The sequence below is a fragment of the Passer domesticus genome, chromosome 17, assembly GCF_036417665.1.
Source record: "Passer domesticus isolate bPasDom1 chromosome 17, bPasDom1.hap1, whole genome shotgun sequence".
NCBI classification, from domain to species: Eukaryota; Metazoa; Chordata; class Aves; order Passeriformes; family Passeridae; genus Passer; species Passer domesticus.
In genome coordinates, this window is record NC_087490.1 from 8,375,453 (window position 1) to 8,393,912 (window position 18,460).

Genomic DNA, 18,460 nt, shown 5'->3' on the forward strand with positions numbered 1-18,460 from the left:
GAAATAATCCCATCACAGAGTGCTCTGAAATCAGAAACCACAACAGCAAAACCAGTGCCACTCCAACCTCAGGCTGGTTCTACTGTGCTTTTACTAAATTTCACTTTGAAAGGAGCTCTGCTTTAGCTTGAAATCTTTTCTTTATATTTTTATAACTCATCGATTAGTGAAAATAATTAAAGGTTGTAGAGCTAAGAAGGAATTCATTTCATTTTTAAGGCTGACAGACCTTAGCCTTTGGTTTTAGCTGGATTAATAATGGTGGGTTGTCTCTGTTGCAATGGCTCTTTCTTAGAGTTTGATTGCTTTTTCATTACATTAGCTAGCTAGCTTTTGGAAAGATTTTATACAGTAAATTTAGCCTCTAGAAATAAACCTCACAACCTTTCAACTAAGGTTGAACCCTGCAAGGCAGAGACCATTGCATCAGTGATGGCTCTTGCAGGCTTTCATTAGGAGGAAGCTGGCACATCATGAAAAATACAGAATTTAAAACAAAGGAGCCTTATTTTAAAAAAACATTATTTCTCCCAGCCCATTCCAAGTGCAGCTGTCAGCCTTTGCTCTCTCAGAAAAGCAGAGAAGTTCTCTCTTGTTCTCTCTTATCTGACCTTTAACTGGGCTCCTGTCTGGAACCTGCCCATGCCAGGGCTCTGCCAGGAGCAGGTTCAGTCTGGAGGTGGATGCAGGTGGATTTCACCTCCCAGAATCTCATGTCCTGACAGTGAGAGCCTTTTTGGAGATGGACATTCCTGCAGTTTTTTCCATAACTTCTGTCTGGAGCCTCAGGTTCTTCCCTTGAAGCGGGGGTGGAGTTTTAAGGGGCTTTACTGAGCTTTTTGTTTTAAACTCAGTAAAAGAACACAGACTTTGTGCAGGGCAGGAAAGAGGCCAGTGGGAGCAGCTCTGCCTGCCTTCCCCTGGGGATGGATGTCTGAGGGAGCCAGGGACAAGTCCTCTTTAGGCTGTGAAGGATGTCCCCATGCACGGGAGCACACTGCTGCTCCCAGGGTGAGCACAGGAACAGATCAGAGCAGGCAGCACAAGCATTGCAGGGAGGGGACAAAGGGAGCTGAGCTTCCACTGAAATTGGCAACATCTGCTCCACCCATGAGAAAAGCAGGAGGAAAATGGTGGCAGATGTGCCTGGGTTAAGTGCAAGCTCTCCTTGCTGCAGCTGAGCACAGCACACAGGGCAGGGCAGCAGAGCCTGCAGCTGCTGCACCCACAGCTCTGCTCATGCCAGGGAAAAACCCTCCTCATGCTGCCTCCAAACGAGAATTCCAAATCCAAGAGTTACATTAGGCAGTTACAAAAATAAATTAAATACAGGGACTAATAGCGGAATTTCTTCTTAATTTGCCCATCATCACTTTTGTTTCTGAAGCAAAATGAGGCTGGCATGGAGATGATGGGGAACACAGCATTGAAATGACACTTACAGCATCCCAGAGGACCATTGAAAGCAACAAAAAAACTGGTGATGTCCTTAAAGACTGCAGATGGTTTCTTCAAGGTGAATAATTTTATTGTTTATTGCCTGCTCTGTGTACTGCAAGGAATGACATTTAAGAAACTGCTCAAAGATGTTTTTTCAAGGCACAAAGCAAACATTTAGGAGCCAAATTATCCATACCAGTGACTGTGTCATCTCCAGAGCTTGGAGCTTGGCTTAGAGGCACATAATAGTTTTGGGACAGTGAACTCTTAGAAGGCATGGAATACAGGTCAGATTTGTGTTTCTACAAAAATATAAAAATCTTGGAACTGAACTGCTTTTACATGGCATGTAAAGATACACCCTGTGAGGGAAAAAAGTGTTCTTATAAAAGCAGGTGATACTAGGAAGCTTTTATTATACAGCTTTTTCATTTTTCAGAAGAATTAAATAGCATTCACAAGCTCTTCTTTTCCAAGATATTTCAAAGGTTCCAGATCTGACCAAAAAGAGATTATATAGTACAGTCATATTTGGAAAGTGTCCTTAAACCCCTTGTAAGCTTGTGTTCAAGATTTCATCAGCAGTAAAGATTTAAATACATTCTATTTGGCCAAAAATTCCACTTCATTTTCAGGCTTGGATTGTTTGGGTTTTTTTTCATTTTTCCTCTTCATCTTCTCCCTTCAACTCCTGTCCCAACAGATATCTGTCACTTCTCCAGGAGATGTTAACACCAAATAGAAATTCAAGTGTGACCTTTTCCACAGGTAAAAAATTTATTGCTCATTAGTGCAAACTGGTTTGAGACTGCACCTCTCTGCTGCCCAGTCCAAAGCTTCTGCTGCCATGGCTCTGACCATTTGTTCTGATTCCTTCAGATTTGAAGCCTGTAAAGCAAGAACATATTTTGTGAGGGAAAAAAAACCCACACTCTCTGAAGGCAGAAGAAAGAAAATATCTGTTTATAACCCTTTGGTTTGGCTCTGGGGGTTTTTTCTTTTTTTTTTTTTTTCAGTTACTTGTGGAAGGATGGTGAAAAGGTCACAGCAGAATTGCAGGACAAAGATGTCCACAGACCAGCTGTGCAAGCTGTTTTCAAAGCACATTTTTGGGACAAAAATATAAAATATAATCAAAGCAACAACTTTGCTTTTCTTTTACCTGAAAGGCCATGTAAAATTTGAGCCTTTAGAAGGATTGAGGGAGATGCAGCCCCCTGGACCAGGCAGAGCATCACCTGTGACAGCTCCAGACTCCTCACCCATGGGGAAAGAGAGCTGCACCTTGGGAGAGACAGGGTATTCTTTGTTACATTTGGGTTTTTTTTTTTAATTTAGACCTGTCTTTTTGTTTTTCCAACACAAAAAGGGAGCTTCTCTTGCAGCTGAAAGCCTGGGCAAATAAATATCCATGTGCTCAGAGGAATCTGTGAGCTGTTAAATGAAGAAGCAGCAGCAGGAAGGCAGAGAAGGCAGGAAAGCAGAGTGGGTTTGGGGTGTTATTTTCATTTTTACTCTCAGTGCAGGCCTGGAGTAGGGGATTGGCAGCTGGGAATGAGTCAAGCAGAAGCCAGCCCTGAACAGCTGGCTGGTGAAAATTAGTTGGGGAAACACTGTTAAATCCAATAAGCAGGCACATGAAACCTGGACCAGAAGCATCTCACCACAAAAGTTATGTGCAAATTAAAAGACAGTGAAGAGAGGGAACTTCAGGCTCAAAGTCAAGAGGCATCACCAGCAATGGTTGGATTTCCTGGGTGCAGCCAGAGCCAGGGGCTCCTGATGTGAGAGGAGGCTTGGAACTTCCTTCAGATCAATATTGTCCTGCCCTGGCACTCAGCAGAGTGTGGAGTGTGTGAACAAACCTGCCAGGACACTTCTGATTACATGGTTGTTCTTTTTTTTCTTTAATGTAAATTTCATGGCTTTAGCAGCAAGAAAGAAAGGAGCTGGGAACAGTGGTTGGAAATATTAAAATGTCAGAAAGAAAACTCCTCTCACATAGTAAGTTGTTCCAACTAGGACTTGTGGGATAATGAAGGATAAGATTTTGGGTTGTGATTCTGACTGTGTGATTTAACAGGCTGCAGAAAAGGTAGCCATGGAAAACAGAGAAATCCCACTGGATTATCATGGAATAGTGAGATGTCCTCCCTTCTCCCACCTCTCTCCTGCACTTGGGCTCCCATGTCACAGGGCAGGAAGGGCAGCAGCTTTTCCTCATGGATCATCTTTCAGGTTTAGGTGCTGGTCCTTAGCAGAGCTGCTGAGGCAGAGTTCCCTTCACCTGAGCAGTGTGGAAAAGCACACCTTGCCTTTTACCTTCTTTGAACCATTAAAGCCATTTTCCTAATTGATTACAACTGTTGTAATGTGGTAGTTTTAGCACTCTGAATAAAGATTACATATGATTAGATAAGCAGTTTAGAAGCTCAGAGAGCTGAATTAATTGTGAGCATTTATTAATTGTGCTCACTCATTTATCTTTGTGCTTTACTTACAATACAGTCCCTGGATCCTTAATAAAACTGAACCACAAAGAAAAGCTTATTACATGGAGAAAAAAAAAAGTTTTTTACTTTTAATGAGTTCAGTTTCTGTGGCCCTGCACAAAGGGGTCTTGCTGTCACCTGGGTGTGGGGCAGGGACCTGACTGCATGGCTGAGCCCCTCTGTGGGAGCATTGTCCCCTCCAATGGATCACCTCAGAGAGAATCACAGGCACACCTGGATAGTTTGAACTGGTAGTTTGAATCATTAAAACTGATGATTTTTTTAATAAAGTCTGAAAACTCTAAAAACCACCAGTCTAAGCAGAAGCATGGTTTTCTGCTTTCAAATCCAAGGCTAAATCTTCATGTCCTCCCTCAGTTTGAAGGAAAGGGTGAAGGTTTGTGCTTTGGTCTGTTCCCCCGGCTGATAAGAGATCACACTCAACTGTGGAAGGTTTCAGCCTTGTGTATACATATTTTTAAAGAAGTGGCAAATTAAAAGTAATGACTCAGGCATTTTGTGTTTGCTCTTTCTCCTGGCCATAATAAATCTTTACACAGAACTGCTGGAAGTATTAAATCACTCCAGAGCAACTTGTCCTTGTTCCTCACTGCGGAGACAATAGGATTTTAATAAACAATATCTTTGATTAGGTTCAGCAGGAAAGCCAAGGATAACTAGGTATTTGTATCTGTCAGGGATTCAGCAAGAATTCTTGTAATTCACCTTGACTGCAAAAGCTATTGCAGTCACATGCAAGACTTGATAATAGGTTTTGGTTTTTGGGGAGAGGGGGATTCTCAAATACAGGGATGCACCAAGTACAGCAGTACCATCCCCTTTGGAAAAAAAAAATATCTCTCTTAAATACAATACTTGTGCCTAGATAGAGAATATGATGATAATAAATCCTTATTATGATAAATGCAGTCATGTTCCTCAAATAAGCAGAAACTCACCCAAAAAAAAAAAAAGCCAAGGAAAATGAGGCTGAACTGGCTTGATGAACAGTAATGATATATAGCCACCAACATAGATTTGCAAAATGCACTTTGACTTAATTTTAAAGTTGTTTAATATTCTGTGATATCTGTAATAGGCTCCAATACAGACTTTACACTGCTTTAAACATGTTGTTATTTATGTTCCAGCCACAGTGAAAAGGGATGCAATATGTGCCCAATACTTAAAATGAAAGAAATGCCCAAAATGAAAGTGGGCAAAGAAAACGGAGAGCTTTTGTTTCAGAATAATGACTGTCCCAATGGGATCATTAATTTCCCTTAGAGCAGCTTGTTATTTTTCAAAGATATTATACTTATGCAGATTTAACTGTAGAAACATCATATTGTTGTAATTTCTCCAGTGTGATGCAGCTCTAATTACTCACTGCTCAGAGCATGAAAAGGAAATGAAAGTTGAGCAGCAAGTTAATTTTTATTTTAAAAACAAAGATAAGTTTCAAAAGAGGAAAACCAGACCATTGTGTATCAGACTGGGAGCAGGGATACATTTCATGGAAAGAGGAGCTGCAGTAATTCTGGGTTTTCCCAGGAGGATGCTGCCAGAGGTGAGCCACAGCCTGGAAGGAGCTCGAGGTTATTTACAGCACTGACAGCAGGATGAAAGCAGCACACCCTGAAGAACTCCCCACCAAGGGCAGGAGCTGCAGCTCTGTGCTTCTGTCACCTGTTTCTTTGCATTTACCCTTAATCTGGCTGTACACTTAGCTTGGACAAATCTTCCCCAAAGCTGGGGATGCCGTGGTGCCTTTGGGGATATGTTTGGCTCAGGGCTGCTGCATCAAACGTGCTCCCAGGGCACAGGCTGCTCCTTCTCTGCCCTGCCTCTGCTTTGTGTCTGGGGCTCATGCTCTGCCCTTTCAGCCATCCAATCCTTTTTCCCAGGCTAAGAAAGACATTTTCTGCCTCATTTTTCCTTGCCTTTCCGAGGCTGTGTACATTGTTGGTCCCTGCAGACATTCAAAGCTCCAGATCCCTCTGAGGGTTGGAGCAAAATGCTCAGTGCAAACAAACTCTGAGAGCTTCAGTACTCCTGGAGAACAAAAGATCCTGGTGCAGCAGCAAGGAGCTGGGATGTGAAGAGGTGCCTCCCCCAGCCACCAAAGCAACAGGAGCTGCAAACACCTCCTGCTCCTGAATTCTGAGCTTGGGGGATTGACTACTATGTCCACCTTGGTTTTTCCTTTTGTAAGCAAGCCCCTTTCTGTAAATGACCCTTTGTTATTGCACGGTGAAGTTCAGAGGTGCCAGGCAGTGCCATGCAGAGCTGGCAGTGCAGCTGGCACACCAGATGCTCGGTGGTTGTTGTGGTCACTGGGATGCTTGTGAGCCAAGAACAGCCCCAGCACACTCAGCAAGCTCCCAGGGGAGCAAAGGCTGCACGCCCTGCCCTGCCAGCTGAGCAGAGTGAAGATTAAATTGAAATAAACAAATAAGCAAACACTTTACAGAGGAGATAGAGCACACAGGGTGCCTGTGGGCAAGGATGATGCTGCAGAGTGATGACACAGGGGCACGCTGGCACAAATTAAATCTGTGTCTTTGCCCTTCCTTCCCAGCTCTCAAATCAGCCTGGGCATCTCCTTTCCAGCTACAGGGCCACTTAGCACAGGTGCCAGGGTGCTTCACTGGCCCTGTGAGTGACAGGCAGCTCTGTGTTTGTCCCTGGCTCCTGCACAGACCCCGCAGTGTGACTGCCCCACCTGGCACAGCCCTGCCCATCCCACGCCAGCCAAAGCTGTGCCAGGACACCTCCTGGGGAGGGAAAAAAAACATCAAAAATAAAACAACCACAGCCAAGCTGGTTCTTCCCTCCAGACTGTTTGGAGGAGCCTGCTCAGACACAGGAAGGTGCCAAGCACCTGTACCAAGTGCAGGGCATGAGCACATCCACAGCAGGGACAGAAATCAAACAGAAACTGAATGCCACGGTTCCATTCTCACCTAACAACGGCCAGAACAAAGGCAGGAAAAGGAATTCCTTGGCTCAGTTGTCATGACAATACTCTTGAAAAATATCTGCCACAGGACCAGCCCTCCTGCCTCTGTGAGTGCTGCTGTTCCCCATCAATGCAGCATCTCTCCCAGCTCAGCTCCAGGATGGAGCAATCACTCCCTGCTGCACGTGGAGCCAGCAGACACCAACGGTGCAGCTCTTAATGCAGCTGCTATAATTAGTTTGTGAAATGAGCACTGCATGGGGAACTCCTCAATCCCTATCATTGCAGAGAGGATGGGATGATTGCGACGTGGCTGCATTGTATTTCTTTTTTTATTCACATTTTTCACTGCTAATAATCTTGTTAAATAGTGACAAGTACAAATTTTCATAGCAGAAAAATTAAATGCAGATGCTACTGCCATGCTAAAAAAAAAAAAAAACAACAACTAACCAACAAAACCCCAATTTGCTGTCTGTTTTTTTCTGTTACCTCTGCTTCTTTGCTGGTCTTCAGACTTACACTCCTAGGGTAAAACTGAAGCATTTCTTTGGAAAATTATCTTTGTTTAGAATGAGATTATAATTTTGGTCTTATTCTTAATATATATTATGTTATTATATTAATATTTCTATTTTATATTTATATTTATAGTATTGTGGTTTGTTTTATTATTAAATTCTATCTCTATATAAATATATATTTTATATATTTTAAATATATATTTATATATAATAGGTAAATTTTATTAATTATATTTTATTAATTTACTTATTGATATTATATTTTTGTAAATATTACCTATAACAATATATATATTTATATTGTTATATATAAATACTCTTCCCTGAGCTCCTCTGTGCGAGCAGGGGCTGACTCTGGTCACATCCTTAGCACTGGGGCAGACAGGGCTTCTGCCCTCCTCTTCCTCCTCCTCTGCTCACACAGGGATAACACATGAGGAGCACTGTCAACCACTCCTGACTCCCACCAAAGAGTGAGAAGAAGTGAGAGTCCTGACCTGGGCAAACCAGTGTCTGCATTTCCCCTGCTTACCCTCCTTTCTTCTGTAAAGGCTGGCACAACCACTATTATTATTATTATTATTATTATTATTATTATTATTATTATTATTATTATTATTATTCTCCATAACAATTGTTGGGCCAGTGCATGGATGCAGGGTGTCACTGCACACAGCAAATATCTGGCCTACATGGAAAACTTCTGAATGAAGCAGATGAATTTCTCTTTGCCCTGGACTAGACTGGAGCCACTTTTGGACAAAGCAAATGATACATGCAAGCAGCAGGCCATGCTTTTTCTGTCTTAAAATCCAGAGAGCCACTTAATTCCTGCTTAAGCCAGACCCACTCCCTGATGGTTTTCAGCAGTGTGCTTTGGAGATAAGACCAGATAGAACCTTAGATGATCCCAAAATGTTCCATGCAGTAAGCTGAAAGTTCAAAAATCAAACTGAAATCTAAACAAACAAACAAACAACTTAAAAAAAAAATCATCTTACCCTTATCTCAGATGAGCTGAAACAACCTAGAGGAGAAATGATATCATGCAGTAGCCGTTTCAGGCTCTGGGAGGATGTTCTCATGGTTTGGCAATACTCCCAGGGTTTCTTTCCTTGCTGCAAATGAGTTGGCAATAGTAAAAATGAGTAATTGAGAGCAAAGCCTTTGCTTTAAATCTAACCAGGACAGGGTTAATGTGGCAGTTCTTTCCAAAAGTATAGGAAAAAACACCCACCAGGCTACAACAGATGATGAATTTTCCTCCAAGAAGCCTCTGGTTTTACTAAGCACAGATTCCAGGACATTGGGAACTGACCTGCTCCTCCTCCAGGTCTGCATTCCACCCGGGCTGGAGTGCTCAGAGAGGGCTGCAGCTCCTGGGCACTCACTGGGATCTCAGGCAGGGGAGGCTCTCAGGAGAGCACAGCTGTATTAAATGGATCCTGCTGCAGCTGAAGGGAGCCCCAGCACAGCCCTGCTGCTCCTGGCCCAAATCCTGGTGGAAAGGAGCTCTAGGACATTTCTGCTCGGGGCAGCTCCTGTCCCAAATCCTGGCTGAAAGGAGCCCCAGCACAGCCCTGCTCAGAGCAGCTCCTGTCCCAAATCCTGGCTGAAAGGAGCCCCAGCACAGCCCTGCTCAGGGCAGCTCCTGTCCCAAATCCTGGCTGAAAGGAGCCCCAGCACAGCCCTGCAGCTCCTGTCCCAAATCCTGGCTGAAAGGAGCCCCAGCACAGCCCTGCAGCCCCTGTCCCAAATCCCTGCCCAGGGATCAGTGCACTGACAGCTGGAAGAGGGAGCAGGGCAAGAACCAGCCTGGCCAGGCACAAACTGCTGCTGCAGCCCCAGCATGACACATTTGGCAGCCGTGTGGGCTGGAAAACAGCCCGAGGGACACCTGGGATCAGGTGGCACAGCTGGCTTGTGCCATCACACTGGCGTTAGCCAGGCCCTGCCCAAGGTCACCAGCATGAGCTGGCCCAGGGCAGCACCACTGATTTTGAAAGGACACAATTCATTAAATGAGCCTCTTGTCATCCTCCAGTCCTTGCTGGTGACCTGAGGTGACCCAAGGCCACCTCTGCAAGCTCAGGGAATTTGTCACCAGAGTGGTGCAAAGTGACCTACGAGTGGTGGTCGGGGAGAGCAGATTCCTGCAAGGCTGCAATTTGCTGGCCATCAAATAGGTGTGGACGCCTTGGCAGATCCAAAATTACAGTGCAAGTAGGAGTACGGGGGAAATTATTATTGTCAGGATTTTATGGAGAAAATAACCATGTAGAATGTATTTTAAGGTGGTAGTTTAGACAGGAGCATGATAGCATCGTAAACCATAAGAGGAAAACTTGAGGCATTTAAAAACATCAGAGGAAAAATGAGAGTGAATTACTACTGCCTCTTCTTTCCTAGTTATTTGTTGTCTTAAATGATATGTGTGTGCCTGAGAGTGCATTTTTAAATATATTTCCTTTTTTTCTCTTCAGGTAGATTTTACAAATGGAAAAGCTCACAGTGCTGCTGTATTAAGGAGTAAAAATAAAAATCTGTGAGTGTTTACAAGTGCCAGCCAGAGAGAACAGGTGAGTAACTGCATCCCTCCAGAAGATGAAGGATGCCATCAGACCATCTGACTGCAGCCACCAGAGCCAGCAAACTCCCTCTGGAAACCTCCCACCCCTCCTCCCAGAGCCCTGCCAGAGCAGGCACACACCCCTCTAAGTAGGTTTGATTTATTATGGGACCTTCTCAGTGCTCCTTTGTGCATCAGCACTGCCTCTGGAGCGAGGGGCAGGTGCCAGGCTAGAGATGAGGGCGTGCAGGGAGGTCAGGATGCACCAAGATGGTTCTGGTGCTTCTGTGGAGCAGCCCAGACCCTCGGGGATTTATGGAGCCTGAAGTTCACCTTAAATTGCACTGCCCTGTGCCATCCCACACAGGGGTGGCACTGCACAGGGAGTTCCTGCAAAGTGGGAGAGGCAGGGCTGTGAGATGCTCACCCACCAGCATTTCACACTGTTCCCCAGAGCCAGCGTGGGGGACACTCCATAAGTCCTCCATTTGTCATAAATGAATGTCACAAACAAATGTCCTCCAGGAAGGAACTGAGTGTCAGCATTTCCTGGGCCCTGTTAACCAGACTCACACTGTGCTGAGGATTTCTAGAGGGAAGCAGAAGGTGTGGGTGCATGGAGACAGGCAGTGGGATGGGAAACACCTCATCTGCCCAAGGTGGGAGGCTGGAAGGTGGCAGAACAGCTTATTCTGGGAGTGTTTGTTGGCTGAGCTCTCAGCTCTGCCTACTGGCCTGTCACTGAAAGCTTGTGTCTGATAAAAGAAGACATGGATGAAAGGCTAAAACGTATTTAGGCAACTTTCTAGGAAGGATTTTATCTCTTTTTAAAAAGTATAGTCAGGAACTGCTCTAAGACTCTACTCCAACATTTTCACTGCAAATCACCAACCAAGTGGGAAGCTGATGAAGAAGTGTCTGGTTGACACAGAGAGGTACAAAGTGATGTCACCCTTGGGGGAACTCCCACAGTTTCCAAGTTATCTTTCCCAAATCTCAGCTTTGTAACTTTTGGAAGTTTTGGATGACAAAATACTGCCTCCCAGTGCAGGATAGGAGGACAAGGCAGGGCTGGGCATCTCCCAGGGCTGGGAAGATCTGTCCCTCGTGGATGAGCTGGCTGTGCAGCATGCTCTGTTTCCATCCCATGTCCCAGCAGGCTGTGGCTGGGTGAGTGTCTGTGTCAGGGTGTGGGCAGCCAAAGCCTCAGAGGGTGAAGCTGGAAAGGCTGGAAAGCCCCCAGATCCAGCTCACCATCCTGCTCCTCTGCCTCCTGGAAAATCCACTGCCCATGGGCTGTATCAAGCCCTGAGCAGCTTTCAACATCCAGTCCCTTTCAGACTCACAAGCAAAGTGCACTGACACTTTGTGGGCTGGCTGTGGCACGTGTCACACGTCAATAAATACAGCAGAGCTCACTGCAGGCACATCTGAGAGCAGGCACTTCTAGGTGCAAGTGAAAAACAGTTCCTCCCCAGTGAAAAGCTTCACAGGTGGTGTAAACCAGCCTGGATGCTGATTCCAGTGGGGCAGTGCAGGTTTCTGTAATTTAAAGCTCTGTCCCACACTATTTAGAAAGTGGGACTCCTTTCATGCCACTCCCAGAGTATCTTCATGTCACAACATTCCCTGGCTAGGAAATTGTCAGCCAGGAGTGTGAGTTACTCCAACAGCTACATCACTTCAGACAAAACCCAGCCATCTGCTCTACCCTCTAATTACAAATGCAGAAAACATAATTCACAACCAAATCACATATAAAAGGCAAGAAAATGAGCAATTAAAATGCACATTCTGCCAGGCAAATCAAGCTTCCCTTCCCAGCCATGCTGTACCACTGCTGCTCTGGCCTGTCACAGGCAGGGTCAGGATTAGTCCTGGATCACTGGAGAGCCTGGTCCTGCTGCTCTGTCTGATAGCAGCCTTCCAGCAGCCTTCCAGCCTTGATCCCCTCATCTACCAGGGACTCTCTCCAGCTCCAGCCTGCTGCTCTGCTTACCAGTGACTTGCCAACCCTCTTGGATCACTTTTTCCAAGGGAGCAATTTATCTTTCCAATATACAGACATATCTTTGTTATTTCCCACTCCCTGCCTCTCTTCTGGAGTGCTCCTGGCTCACAGGTGACACAAACTGGAGGGTTTGGGGTGAATAAGCAGGGATGGGTGGTTCTGTGTTTGCCAGCAAGCACCCCAGGCTGAATCCATCAGTGGTGCAGCGTGGCTGCACTTAGTGAAGTTATCATCCCCTCTGGAATGTGCATTAACATTCCAGCATCATTTATACTCCATAAGTAATTCAAGCCCACAGGGGCAATTTCTGGCATGTTCAAAATTCAAAGTCTCCTCTAACATCAGCTGGTTCAGAAGGACTGAAATGCATCTCAGAGGCTGCAGAGAAGGAGGGTCCTTGGGGAGGGATGTTCCACTGGGGAGGAGGATTTGACCACTGCACCCGACCCCTGCTCTAGAACTGGGTGACCCCCAGCAGGGAATGACTGGCATCTGACTCCATTGATTCAGAAGGCTGAACAACTGCTTTATTAAACTATATTATTTTACATTATACTATACTATACTAAATTACTTACTAATGAAAACTCATGACAGTCAGGACACAGCTTTGAGTGATTGGTTAATTAATATAAACAACCATCACCAGAATCCAATTACCAAATTCCTTCAGGTAAACAATCTTCCTTACACATTCCACATGTGCAAAACAACAGGAGCAGAAAATAGAGATAAGAATTGTTTTCTCTTTCTCTGAGGTTCCTTGCTGAGATTCCCAGGAAATTCTTTGGGAAGTTGTGCCTGCCTGCTCTCTATGAGAGAGCTGTGGCTACAGACCCCCACATACCTGACTGGGAGACTGGATGACAGACAGCTCTGTCCATCAGTCTGTCCATCACTGATGTTTGTGCTCTTAGCAGCCCCAATGCCCATCAGGTCCATCCCAGGGGATGAGAGTGCTCTGCAGCAGTGCAGAGCAGGGGGAACAGAAGTTCTCTCCATTAATGTCACTCAAGCTATTCAAAGCTCTGCATTAGACATGTCTGCTGGGCCCTTTCTTGTGGCACATCCTCCCACTCCTGCCTGGGGGAGAAAAAACCCTTTGTAAGCCAGCTCTGCAGTCTGATCATCCCTTCCATCCCTGCTCAAAGCCTATACAATGCTCCTGGATTTTTTGGCAATGCTCAGGTTTCCATGCTGGGCCTGAAGGAGCAGACAGGTCCCTGCTGTAGAGCTGCTGCATGCCAGAGCCATGGAGTGGGATGGGTTTAGCACAACAGATATGCTGCAAATGGGGGATTCCACATGCCCTGTGCCACTCTGCCATGGCAGGGGCTTCATCTCATTGAGCAAAACTCCAGCTGATGTGACCCAGGCTGAGGGAGATTCCTGCCTGGATCAGCTTGCTAAATAATTTCTACTCTTCCTTTTAAAAGCCTGCTCCAGAAACCTTCCTCCCTTTCTACCATCAGAGCTCATCCATGAGATGCTCACAGGCACAGAGAGCCTGAGGCTTTGATATTCCTTCAGAAATGTCTCAGGAGTTTGTGATAGCTTTACAATATCTTGCAGTGAAGTGGCAGATGGGATTCTGGACTAATCAATACACTAACTAGAGCCAGGTGCCAGATCACTGATCCGAACTGGAAGAATAAACCGTAAATCCAAAGAATACAAAAATTGCAAACTGGGAACTGAATTGCCTGCTGAACAAATTGCAGATCATGTTGTTCTACAGAACCAATGCAGGCCTGTGCTGTGAGCCCAGCAGGATGAGGAAAGGAGGCATCTCTCCTCCTGCCCCAGGGGCTGTGCCTGAGGAGGAGCTGCAGGATTCCTGCTGCAGGGAATCACTGCTGCAGCTCTTGAGGCTGAGCTCAGGCAGCCTGAGCTCCCAGTGCTGCCCCTGGCTCCCAGTGCTGGCTGTGGTCACCTTCCCTGGCCTGGATCCACTCCAGATGGAGCCATGACAAGCCCTCAACCCAAAGCCAAGGATCACCTGATGGGATCAGTGGCCAGGACGAGCTTGGGCTATTGGATTGCCATGAAGCCAAGTGCCAGCTGTAAAACCTGGGACGGCAGCTCTGTGTGTGGGAGATGGGGCAGAGGGGACTCAGCTGCCTCAGATTCAGCAGCAGCAGAGCCCTGTGACCCCCACCTCCCTCTGCTTTACAGGTACACTGAAATCAGGATTGCAGAAGTCCCATTCTGAATCAAGACAATCAAAGAGCTCCTAGCAGGGTTGAGGATTTTGTCTTTCCCATTTGCTTAGCAGCCCCAGTGCTGAGTCAGTGCCCATCACCTATAACTTCTTTTTTCAAATATTTGGATATTTTAAAAGCCAAACAAAAGACATGCAACAAGTTATAAACTCCAAGGATTTTTTTTTTTTAGGTGCCAAACTGCAGCTGAACTAATACCTAAACAGACATAAAGCTGTAATGTGGATCAACACATTTTATCACAGTCATTCACTGAACACTGAGTCCGTGCAGCTTAGCTATTGCCTTTCTACAGCCCTGGAAGATTTACCATAGTTTCAGATTAATCTAGAAGTTTATTATGTAGTTATTTTAATCTCACTTTATTTCATCACTGCTTGGAGTCCTATTATCAAAGTAAGATCCTGTTAAGATACAGCAGTGATGAATGATGTTAGAACCAGCTAAAACAGAAGCAGAATCCAAATCTGTTTTTCTATATGCAGTTAAAAAATATATCAAGAGAGCCTTTATGATGCATTACAGAGGGATAAAGGGGTTCCTATACAACCTGCAGCTCTGGGGACAGAGCCTCTCCAGCAGGTTTCCTGCATGATTGCACCAAGTCCTTTGTCTTGCCATGAGGTTTTTGGAGGTGGAATTGCTGCGTAGGTTGAAGGGAGCTCTGAGAACAAGCCTGGTGCTTGGGGCTGCAGCCTTTGCCCTGTTAGGGTGCTGCTCAGACATTCTCTGGTGGGTGCTTTGCAGCCTCATTCCTCACTAAGGAAATCAGGGGAGTGTTAAAGACAGTCAAGTGCTCTAAAGCACAAATTTACATTTCATCTACCAAGAAACTTACAGCATATAAATATCTAAATGCTACCCTGACACAGAATATTTTCCCAAACTGGACTGAACGTTTTGAGGACATGGTTAAAAACGTCAGGATGAAAGGCCACATGGGGTTATTTGGGAAGAGGCAGGGAAGGCTGTTCCCCCGGCAGAGCAGTGCCAGCCAGCACAGCGTTCACTGCCAGGGCTCGGACATTCCAGCCGGGACACACGGGGCACCAGCACCGGGGAGGGCTGGAGCAGGCAGGGCAGAGCTGGGAGGCAGGACTGCTCAGAAAGGGTGTGCTCGTCCCAAAAAGGGTGTGTTCATCCCCAAAAGAGTGTGCTCATCCCAAAAAGGGTGTGCTCGTCCCAAAAAAATGTACGTTCATCCCAAAAAAGGTGTGCTCATCCCAAAAAGGGTGTGCTCATCCCCAAAAGGGTGTGCTCGTCCCAAAAAAATGTACGTTCATCCCAAAAAAGGTGTGCTCATCCCAAAAAGGGTGTGCTCATCTCCAAAAGTGTGTGCTCATCCCAAACAGGGTGTGCTCATCTCCCGTCCCCACTCGGCAGCGCTGCAGGGACACACTGAGCCAGCCCCAGCGAGGGGACAGAGTCCTCTGGCTCGGGTCCCCTCCCCGCACACCACAGCCGGCTGCTCGGGGGTCACTGCTCGTCCCTCTCTGCCGGCCAAGCCGCCATCCCCAGGGCACTGCGGGATCAGCCCCTCGGGCAGGGCCAGCACAGGCGCCCCGCTTTGCCGGGGGTTTGCTCTCCTGTGTGGGCACACACCCCGAGGGGCCCCTGCATGCCAGGGAGCTGCGGGAAGGGATCGGGTTTGGGTTCGGTGCGGGAGCAGCCCCGGCACGGGCACGGAGCCCCGGCAGCGCAGCGGGCACGGCCGCCCGGTCTGCACCGTCCTCCAGCGGCCACCGCTCCGCTGGCCACAGGGCAGGGCCGGGGCAGCCCCGCCCCTTCCCTTCCCTTCCCTTCCCTTCCCTTCCCTTCCCTTCCCTTCCCTTCCCTTCCCTTCCCTTCCCTTCCCTTCCCTTCCCTTCCCTTCCCTTCCCTTCCCTTCCCTTCCCTTCCCTTCCCTTCCCTTCCCTTCCCTTCCCTTCCCTTCCCTTCCCTTCCCTTCCCTTCCCTTCCCTTCCCATGGCTCCGCAGCACATTCCCCTCTCCGCCCCTCCCGTCCAGGTGAGGTGGCACTGCCATCCTTGCAGGGACACCGCAGATGTCACACTGCTCGCCAGCAAGGCTGCCTCCCGCTTGGGAACTGCAGCTCTTGGCCATCAAACCTCCGCTTCCAGCTCCACAGCACGTGGGATCTCCCATCTCCAGCCGAGATTGCTAAAATGTAAATCCTCACATTCCCAGTGTGCAGGAAACTGATGTAGGAAAAGGGATGTGATGATTCATTTGCTCTGTATCTCTGAGCCCAACAGTCTTTCCCCAAGAGCAGCCCAAGAATGCACCTTGCCACCCACCTCAATCTTTGATAAAAGTTAACAGGAGCACCCGTGATTGATGCTTCTCCTCACACACCGCTCCAGCCGCGCTCTGGATAACGCGTGGCATTATTGAGGCATCAATTATCTTCAGCACAAGCACAGCTCCATTAGCAGGCCTGCAGCCTGCTCGTTTTGATAAGGTTCACTCTGTGCATTTATCAACAAAATGGGGATAACCAGCAGGACACAGAGTTTGCAGCTTTTAACTCTGTTAGGACAGAGATGACGTTCACATCTCTGTATGCACCATCAACCAGAGCATCCTGTCTGCTGGGGTTTATTCCTCTGGAAGAGGAAGGCAGTTTCTCTGATTTTATCTCTTTTGGCTCTATTCACATCCTCCAGAACTCTCTTTTTATAGAGGTGCAAGTATGGCCCAGGGACAGGGCAAAGAAACTGCAGAAAAGCAATTCTTTTTAGTAACAGGTCTCAAACTTTCTTCATAAACTACACAAAGATAGACTCTTGGCTTATTAATAGCAGTAAATCTCCAAGTCCAATAGGCTTCAGTTAATGAATATTGATTATGATAGTGCTGGAAAAAGCTAGTGTCAGTTGAACTGAGATCCTGTAGCCCTTTTTGCCTGAGCAGGGCTGTAAATTAACTGAGAGCTTGTTTTTCCAAATTAGATAGAGGAAAACACGGGGGTTATGGCTGCACTGTAGCTCTCACTATCTCAGGGATATGAAACCACCTTAATGCTAATAGCAGCACTCATTTACAGATGTAAATTTGCACTTCCCTCCATCTCCCAATGAATATCTTAAAAGTAAGAATCTAAGCTGATTAACACAAACATTGTGGTCACCTCAACCTTTGACTCCCCAGATAAATCACATCATGCTCTTGCTGAGCAGCTCTATTTTGCAGCCAGGCTGGGATGACTTTGAATGGAAGCTCAGGAAAATAAACCAAGGGCAGTCCATTGAATCAGAGACCTTATAGTCACCCTCTGGTGGGGGACCGAGGCAGTGATGGGTGGGGAGGCCGCAGGGTTATATCAATGTTTTCATAAAACTATGTTTTATGCTCACTGAAATAGCCCAACAACAACAAAAACCCCCAGAACAGCCCTCTCCCCCCTCCCCACATCTGATAAAAACCAAATAATAACAGGAGTGACTTATGCACTCGCTGCTTGGTTCTTCAATCTGGCCTTCCAGTTAATACACCCCCTGATTAAAGCATCTATAATCTACAGTCTGTGGAGACCTGGAGAGCAGGAGCAGCAGCAGGTGTGCAGCCTGATAAGGGTTGCTCACTCTGTGCAGATGAAACTTTCAATATTTATAACTGCTGATTTTTTTTCTTGATGCCTCCTATTTGAGGGGAAAAGGGGTGAAAGTTGAAAGATAAAACCTTGATGAAAGACCAGGTGGAATGTTTTTCCAAGGACAGGCAGGGGCTTAAAATTATCTGCACCTAAGAGCTAGTTTAAAAATGCTGCTAAGGTAAGAGCAGCATCAGAGCTGGGGGAGTTTGTGGAAGACCTTCAAGGCTTGTCTGAAGTGCACCCAGGCTTTCAGCTGTAAGCTCCTCTGAGCTGTCTGTGGTTTGAGTGCACCAAGCACAGTGGGAATGTGCTGGGGCTGCCAGGCATCATCACAAAATAATTAAGTCACTCCAGGTCAGCTGCAGATACTTCAAGTAAAAAGCACTAACAGCATTTCCAGCTCGGCACTGAAATGTGCTGAGGAATCTGGAAACACCCTGTGTCAGCCTGAGCCCCTGCCTCATTGTCAGCAGGAGCTGCCACAGGCACCACACACTCCAGCACACTGGGAATGCTCTGGAAAACATGAATTGCATCCTGGTCCAATGCAGGCACTGCTCACTGCAGTGTGGTACTGATCCATGGCTGGTGGAACACTGGAGATGCTGGTGCCTTTGCAGTCCTCCTGAAAAGTACAGGGATTTC

The 18,460-nt window shown here is 46.7% G+C and overlaps 2 long non-coding RNA genes across 2 annotated transcripts in view; one reads left to right on the forward strand and one right to left on the reverse strand.

Annotated features, from left to right (window-relative positions):
• The window catches only part of LOC135282758 (uncharacterized), an 87,830-nt gene that overhangs the window by 65,578 nt on the left and 3,792 nt on the right, over window positions 1–18,460 (forward strand). The window contains exon 6 of the long non-coding RNA XR_010348801.1: window positions 9,902–9,997. This is a non-coding gene — a long non-coding RNA (uncharacterized LOC135282758). The remainder of the gene's footprint in view (window positions 1–9,901; window positions 9,998–18,460) is intronic.
• Window positions 1,821–8,808, reverse strand: LOC135282763 (uncharacterized). The gene is made up of 3 exons (XR_010348806.1): window positions 8,656–8,808; window positions 8,420–8,536; window positions 1,821–2,328 (listed from the first exon to the last, which is right to left on the reverse strand). It is a non-coding gene; the product is annotated as an uncharacterized LOC135282763 (long non-coding RNA).